Source organism: Jaculus jaculus, chromosome 7, assembly GCF_020740685.1.
Source record: "Jaculus jaculus isolate mJacJac1 chromosome 7, mJacJac1.mat.Y.cur, whole genome shotgun sequence".
NCBI classification, from domain to species: domain Eukaryota; kingdom Metazoa; phylum Chordata; class Mammalia; order Rodentia; family Dipodidae; genus Jaculus; species Jaculus jaculus.
Window position 1 is genome coordinate 131,656,582 of NC_059108.1, and position 9,160 is coordinate 131,665,741.

A 9,160-nucleotide genomic window follows, 5' to 3' on the forward strand; every position below is an offset into this window, starting at 1 on the left:
GAAATGTGAGATGATAAGGAAGCACACACATTTGAAAGGATATCATCAGATAAACTGGGCAATGAGAGTGGAGAAGGAGCCAGTAGAATGTGAAATGTGAATGTGTCTATGTGGTTCACAGAGGTGTTGGGAAATCCATAACCTCCAAGAGCTGCCCAAGGTGAAGAGTCACAGTGGCAGACACACTGTCCGGGTCAGGAGGCCTATTGATAGCCTGGCAATGGAGACATCATATGTGACAATGTGCTCTCTCCTAAGCCACTTTTATATGGAGAAACTTCCTTATTTGGAAGTGGTCACCTCCCCACAAGGATTGCTCTTTCTGGCTTAGTGGTAGAGATGGAGCTTCTCTCTATGGCCCCAACCTTTCCAATCATCATAGGAATGAGCCTAATTCTATAATAAATTTTTGAAGCAGCTCTTCACTAACTTAGTTGTTTTTTTCTAGACACTTAGCTTGTACTTATGAAGCAGGGTTTAACAGTGTTACTTACTTACATTGGAACCATAATGGGCAGAGCCTGGGACGCTTTGTGGAAATTCATATTTCCTGGTGTGCATCAACCTAATAAGCCCAAATTTTGAGAGGGAATGTCTGGACATGTGTATGCTGAAGCTCCATGGGTAATCTGGTGCCATGCTATTACCTGTTTTTGAGAAAAAGGGTGAGAAAGATACAGAGAGAAAGAGGGAGAGGAAGAGAGAGAGAGAGAGAAAGAGAGAGAGAGAGAGAGAGAGAGAGAGAGAGGGAGAGAGAATGAGTATGCCATTGCAAATGAATTCCATACAAATGCACCACTTCGGGCATCTCGAACCCAGGTCATGAGGTTTGCAAACAAGCACTTGTCACCTCGGAGCCATCTCTCCACCCCCTGTGCTGCCACCATGGTTCCACTTTCCCTCCTTTCAGAAAGGACTCCATGAAGACAATCTTGGAAGTCTCAAGTTTGAGCACCTTCTTCCAAGTTTTTGTGTCAGAAGGTTGAATCTCCTTGAGTTGGATGAAAGAGGAACAATTTATGAGGGAGTTAGATCTACTGTCTGATTTATGACACCATTGTGGAGATTCAATCACCTGGGATGAATTTCTGACATCCAGTGACGGCCAAGCACCCTGGAAAGTGAGCAAGTTTCTAAAGACCTCTTGTAACCTTGAATCAGGCATGACAATGTATTCCTTTTAAAGAGCTCCTCTATCCCAAGCAAGGTGATACCTGGTGTCATACCTTCTGTGAGTTCTTGGTTTTGATATTTCTGCATTGTGATAATGACTGCCTTAAAATAACTAGAGTTAATGGGAACTAGAGAAAAAACATAGAGGATGCACTCAGATTGCACATCATAGGTAGTAAGTGACATCAGTGATGTCTTTATTCTTCACCTACATTATTTTTCTTGCACTTGCTCTTCATTCCTTTTTTTATTTAAGAGGGAGAGAAAGAGAGAGAGAGAGAGAGAGAGAGAGAGAGAGAGAGAGAGAGAGAGAGAGAGAGAGAAGAGAGAGAGACTGGGCACATCAGGACCTTTAGCCACTGCAAATGAACTCTAGATGCCTGTACCACTTTGTGCATCTGGCCTATGAAGGTACTTGGGAATTGATCCTGGGTCTGTAAGCTTTGACAGCAAGTGCCTCAACCACTGAGTCATCCCTCCCACCCATGCTCTTCATTCTTAAACATTGTTTCTAGTAGTTACTAAGATGTATATCTAAACACATATCAAAGTGATGGAGCGTATTATCAATCTAGACTCCTTTTTGCTTCCTAATGTAATTTCCAAGTAATTTGGGTACTTTCTGTTCATCTGTTCAACTATCTCAAACATAGTTTCTAGTAGTTACTAAGATGTGTATCTAAACATATATAAAAGTGGTGGGTCATATTGTCAATATAGACTCATATTTTGCTTCCTAATGTGATTGCCAAAGTAATTTGGGTACTTTCTGTTCATCTCAGAGGTTTAAGTATTCTTGATTAGAAACCTGACAGATTTTTTAAAAATATTTTCATTTATTTATTTGAGAGCGACAGACAGAGAAAGAGGCAGATAGAGGGAAAGAGAATGGGCATGCCAGGGCCTTCAGCCACTTCAAACGAATTCCAGACGTGTGGGCCCCCTTGTTAATCTGGCTAACGTGGGTCCTGGGGAGTCAAGCCTCAAACCAGGGTCCTTAGGCTTCACAGGCAAGCACTTAACCGCTAAGCCATCTCTCCAGCCCGTGACAGATGTTTTGAGATGAAAATTTATCAGGTGTGGTGGTTTGATTCAGGTGTCCCCCGTAAACTTAGGGATTCTGAATGCTAGTTGCCCCAGAAGATGGCAACTAGAAATGAAAGCCTCTTGGAGGCGGTGTATTGTTGGGGGCAGGCTTATGGGTGTTGTAGCCAGTTTCCCCATGCCAGTGTTTGGCCCACTTTCCTGTTGTTATGGTCCGGTTTATGTTGTTAGGGGGTGATGTCAACCCTCTGCTCATGCCATTTTGGAGCTTCCCTTCAAGTCTGTAAGCCAACATAAACCCTTTTGTTTCCCAAAAGCTGCTCTTGGTCGGGTGATTTCTGCCAGTAACGCTAACCTGACTGCAATACAATGTATCCCATTGTTGAGTTCTCTTGAGGATTATTTGTGTAAATTCTGGCCATAACGCTTTGCTTGCCTCAGTATCACCTTGAGAGCACAGGCTTAACATGGTAGCTGTGGTAAGACAGAGAGAAATGAGAGGTGACATTGTGACTCCTCCTATGTGACTACTATCCTTTAGAGCTGCCCCTGTAGACATCTTTCTATGTCACCTACTTTCAATGATGTCCCCCAAACCTGCCTCACCCCCATGTCACCCTCCAACCCTTGGAAAATACAGTCCAATGCCCTTGATTACATATCTTGATACTTTTGTATTATTTTTGTTGTTTGTTTTGAGATAGTATCTCTCTGTATAAACCATGTCGGTGTCATACTCAATATACCTACCATATCATTTTGAGTGCTAGGATTACAGAGGTATACTATCATGCTGAGGCATGCTTGTATGTTCTTGAGAATGATAATTCTTGTACCAATTAAAAGGTGAAAGCTGATAAGGCACTTCAACCCACGAGCATTTTGTGCCCTTTGATGTCTTCAAAATATAATTTGAAAAGAAATTAGTAGATATCATAATTTATACTAAGTGCAGGACAAGTTTGCTTAAATGCAAATTCCGCTCCACTTAATTCCTTATGTTTTTAGATTTACTATGTTTTTTATGGAGAACACAACTGAAATACTTGTAGCTTATCAACAACATAGTGTTTTACTGCTAAGGGTAATGGGAAAACTCACAATGCATATTTGTCCCTCCCTGTACAGTACCTTCTCCTTATACCTAAATGATTTTCAAGATTGCATTCTGTCACTGTTGTCAGACTAATCTTGTGTGCATTTGTGGTGTCTCAGTGAGGCCAGTTAATCTTCAAAGAGGCAGGAAGAGGAATAATATAATATTTACTCTGAAGCTAAAAGTTTTTCTCAGAAATTAACATATGTCACCTAAGTTCAAGGTACACAGTTGAGAAAGTCTCCAGGAGTGGTCATTTTTCCTTCCTAATGCTACCGTCCATCTTTTTTCTCTGGTTCCCTCCACATTTATTCAGCTTTGTTAATCCCATTGTTCCAAAGAGAAGACCAATTTTCATTGGTTCAAATCCTGGTTGCCCAGCAAATAAGCTGTAATTTAGGATAAACTATGTAATATAGCTCCCACATTTGTTGAGCACGAATCCCAAATTTTCTCTGTGTACGTACTGATGTATGTCTTACACATTTTCTGTTGTTACAACAATACCTCATACTAAGTGATCTATAAAGAGCAGAGGGTTGTGTCACTCATGGCTCTGTACACTGGGGAGTCTAAGAGAGCACAGAGCCAGCAGCTGTTCAACGTCTGATGAAGGTCTCATGCTGACAGGATGCCGGGGAGAGGGCATCATACATTTATCAAACATTCATGGAGAGAGCTTGCTTTAATCACAAAGCTAATCCCCCTTGACACGTATCAAGTATCAAATTAATCCGGGGCAGGGGAGATGGTTTAGCAGTTAAGGTGCTTGCCTGCAAAGCCTAAGAATCCAAGTTTGACTCTCTAGAACACATGTAAGCTAGACATAGAAGGAGACACATGCACACAAAGTGGCACACACATCTGACATTTGATTGCAGTAGCTAGAGGCCCTGGTGCACCAATTGCCTCTCTCTCACTCTCTTATTCTTGCTCTTACCCTCTCTCTCTCAAAAAAGAATTCCTTCTAAAAGTCCAGAAATAGGGCTGGGAGAGATGGCTTAGAGGTTAAGATGCTTGCCTGCGAAGCCAAAGGATCCCGATTTGATTCTCCATGACCCACGTAAGCCAGATGCACAAGGGGGCACATGCATCTGGAGTTCATTTGCAGTGGCTGGAGGCCCTGGAATACCCATTCTCTCTCTCTCTCTCTCTCTCAATCTCTCTCTCTTTCTCCTTCTTAAATAAATAAATAAATAAATAAAATATATTTTTTTCTTTAAGTCCAGAAATAAAGGAACTCAGTTATGAAAGCAGAACTCTCATGATCTAATCATCTGTCAAAAATTACACCTCTAATATTAATACATGACTTTAGAGATGCTCCAAACACATGGATTCCAGAAGACAGAACAAAGACATATAAAGGACTGCTTGTTCCAATTATTCATCTATTTCCTCTAGAGTACTTGATTGGATTTCCTATAGAATACTTCATATTTTTTGCTAGTCATGTACCCTAATGTAATAAGACCACATTTTCCAGCTTCCCTTGTAGTTATGTGTGACCAGTGGTTAGGTTTTGATCAGCAGAAAGTAAGAAGTGGTAAATTCATACTACTTTCAGGATTTAAAAATTTTTTTTTATTAATTAATTTTGTGTGCAGTGAATACAGCCAAGTTGGTACCATTGTTAGCCTCCTCCATGTCCTACCCCCTTGCCCCGGCCCCTCCTTGTTGAGGTATATGGGTCATGCATTGTGGAGCTAGCCCACAGTTATGGGTAGTAGGAAATGTCTCTGTGTATCATTTTGTAAAAATAATTTTATTTATTTATTTGCAAGCAGAGAGAAATTGAGAGGTGAGTGATAGTGAGAGTGAGTGTGCCAGAGTTTTCAGCCATGGCAAACAAACTCCAGATGCATGTGCCTCTTTGTGCATCTGGCATATGTGCATTTGTGCATGGATGGGATCTAGTGAATCAAACTCGGGTCTTCAGGCTTTGCAGGCAAATGTCTTAATGAATGAGCAATCTCCAGCTCCAGAATATGTCTTCTAAAGGGCATTAATTTTTGTTCAGGATATTATTTTAAACATATGAGATTTTCCTTATCCTATTGACTAGAATGGTATGGCATGGGGATGTCTGTATTAAAGTTCAGTGGCAGCCAGTCAGAGGAATAGATAGTTCAATATTTGATGTCAGGATATGAGCTCATTCTCTAGTGTTGTTCAGACATGCATGATCACTACACTTACACATAGTTATATTTTTGTTCTATTTAACAATTGATGAGAATAGCATTTTTACTGAAAATAATTTGGTAACTCAAACTGGTCTAAAATTCACAGCAATCCTCCAACTTCAGCTTTTGAATTGATGAGATTATAAGCACAAGCCACCATGCCAATCTTAAGTTATAGTTTCCTTTAAAAAATTCTTTTTACCCCACAAGAATTTAATCTGACTTGTTTATATTGTATCTTGAGCAACAAGTTGTTTGGCCACAGTAAGATCTAAGCATTATTAGAATGAATGAATGGATGAGGGATGATAAGAGGATTGAAATTTCAGAGCATAGGTATAAGGATGCCACATCTTATTATGGGGTATTAAAGAGCACCGGTGGGTAGTGGTAATTGTTGAAATCTGGTCACTGTCAGGGAAAGGCAGGGCAGATTAAGGAGCAGGTGAGATCAGTGTAATGGTTGGCTGGGTGTAGGAAAGTAGTGGGAGAAGAAATTTAGTGGCCTTTTTTACTTATGAAAACACTTCAAACATCCTCTGTGGTACATAAAAACACCTAAGTATATTAAGAGAGAATGTTTTTTTTTTTTTTTTTAAATGTTAGACTTTATGCATCAGTAGGCAGGGACAATGATCAAGTAAAATTTGAATTATCATTGCTGTTCAGAGGTCATCTGTGTCCACAGACTGGTAAACCTCTAGATTATAACCTTTATAATCAATAGCATCAAAGATAAAGGTAGCTTTACTTCTAACTCCCTGAACCCTGATCAGTGCTTAAATCCATAAAGGTACTTTCTCTTTTACCTGGTTCTTGTTTTCCTCCAAAACTGTCTCAGGCTGCCCTCTCTTCACCTACCTTGGAGGTGGGTCAGACATTCATTAAAATCATCTGTTTTATTTGTCTCCTGCTTCTCCCATTCATTAATCACAGGGCTCAGCCTTTTGGTTAGATGTGGCCTTTGCCTTTGAGCTATCTGATTCACATGGTTTACAGAGATAAGTTGCACTTAATATATGTTTTGTCTGACTCAGCTGCGAGTGTCTGAAGTGACCCACAGGGCAGTGGTGTGTATACAATGTGTGTGGGAGGAAAGCATAGATAAAATGCACTTTGAGGAATTATAAAGTACAATAAATTATTTTGTGCTCTACCTGACTTCCTCTCCTCCCAGCCCCAGTATCATCATGTGAAGAGTGAGGGATGGAGAAAAAGGAGGAAGCTGTAGGCATTTATGAATAATATTGCTTCATTCATTTGAAAGTGCAATAGAACTTCTGACAAAGCTAGGAATGAGGAAAAGAGATACAAGAGGCGACCGTGACCACAGTGCATTGAAAATGTAGAAATTTCGAATAAGTTGCTGACAAAAAATTCAAGGGAAGAATTTGTCAATAGGTAGAAATACTCACAGAAAAATGGTTCCCTATAAAAACATGTGGAAAAGTACAGGGAAAACAAATCATTTGAGAAGGATTTTCTTTATTGTTCAATATTATTAGTGCACATTTTTAATATAAATTCTTCTTGCCCAAATATGAGAAAGATATTGTTCTTTAAAATCTTAGAAGGTTGCAACATTGATTTTTCTTGATGTCTGTGTGTGTTTTGGGATTTTTCATCTTCAATAAATCTGTCTGGAAGCAATCCATTGCATTCTTGGATTTTCTTTACTGAAAAATGTTTTCTGGTTTCTTGTGGAAGGAAGAACATTTTTGAAACATATGGCTGAAATGGTTCCTGAATCCAAATTGCTCTGGGCATTTGCAAAGACTGATGGGTTTGTCTGGCACTGTAATTAGTATTAGAGATCAAGTAGAAATGATCCATTTACTTTTCAGGAAAAGAATACAAAAAGATTAAATGACAACTTGTGGTCATGCAGCTAGGGTAAGGTGTTAGTTTTTGACTCCAAAGATAGTATTTCTTTTGTTCAATATTTTTTGTGTGAGTGTGCCTGTGTATAAGTGTCCATATGAATATAGCTCTGCATGTGCTGTGGCATGCTTGTGAAGACAGAGGATAGATAACTTTTGTATTCATCCTACCCTTCTACCTCATTTAAGAAATGAAATGGTTTCTCTCTATCTCATCTGCTGCTGTTTTTTTTTTTTTTTTTTTTGGCCTGTGCTTTCTGAGAGCTTCTGAAAAATGCTCATGTCTCTACTTCCCATAGTGCAGTCAGTGTTCTGGGGCTGCAGAAGCCTACCTTGGCTTTCAGATTTGTATGTAGGGGTCTAAGGGTCAAACTCGGGTGCTGAGGCTTGAGAAACAAGTGTTTTTCAAGATAGAGATAATGATTACTGAGCCATCTCCCCAGTCCCTTTATATGGTGTTCCTTTAATGCTGAACTGTGCTGAGCCTCCTTCAATACTTGGTCCTACAAACATCCTATTTAATCTTATAACTCACACCTTCCACCCAAATGACTCATAAGGATAGCATGACAAAATATGGGGGCTGGAGAGATTACTCAGTGGTTGAAGGTGTTTGTTAACAAAGCCTGCTGGCCTGGGTTCAATTACTTAGTGTCCATATATAGCAGATGCAAAAAGTGTCACATATATTTGGAGGTTATTCTCAGTGGCAGGAAGTCCTGGTACACCCATATTCATATTCTCTCTCTTTCTGTGTCTGCTTCTTTCTCTCTCTCTTTCCCTCAAATAAATAAATATAATATTAAAAAAGAGTATTGAAAGTGCTAATAACTTAAATTTATGCCAAATCAATGCATATACACTCATTATACATTTACTAAAATATAATTATTTTTAAAAGTTTCCCTAAAATGTTATAGCTGGAAAAATATGATGTTTTTATGTATATGTTTTTGACATCTAATAAAGGTAGCCCTTGTAGTTTATCAAATCAAAATCAAAAGAGTATTGAGTTAATGGAAAAATTCTATCTTTTTGGCATATAAAATCTTTGAAAATACAAAAAATGAAAAGTAAAAGAAAAATAAGGTGAAAAACTTCAGAGAAATAGCCCCAAAGCATTAAAACTTCCTAGGGAGGTTCTGAACATTTATAGATAAATCATTTTGAACTTATGAACATTTTTCCTAGACATACTAAGAATTTATGAAACTCTGGCTACTTTTTAAGGCTAGGGGTGCAGTTTTCATGATATCCAAAGCATAATATCAGTTAAATGATCATTTTTTAAAAAATTGTTTATTTTTATTTATTTATTTGAAAGTGACAGACAGAGAGAGAGGCAGAGAGAGAGAGAGGGAGGGAGAGAGAGAGAGAGAGAGAGAGAGAGAGAGAGAGAGAGAGAGAGAGAGAAAAGAGAGGGAGAGAATGGGCACGCCAGGGCCTCCAGCCACTGTAAACAAACTTCAGATGTTTGTGCCCCCTTGTGCATCTGGCTAACGTGGGTCCTGGGGAGTTGAGCCTCGAACTGGGGTCCTTAGGCTTCACAGGCAAGTGCTTAACTGCTAAGCCATCTCACCAGCCCAAATGATCATTTTTTATGAATGACATTATCCTGTCTTCTGTTGATCTGAAGGAATTAATATGCTTCCTAAGAACATCTCAGTTGATGTAACACTGTAAGAATACTGTGGTTTCATAAGAGTATAGTACCCAGTGACACCATGGCCATCCCTCTTTGTCTAAGTACACTCTATAGTGCTTGCAACAAAAATAAACTC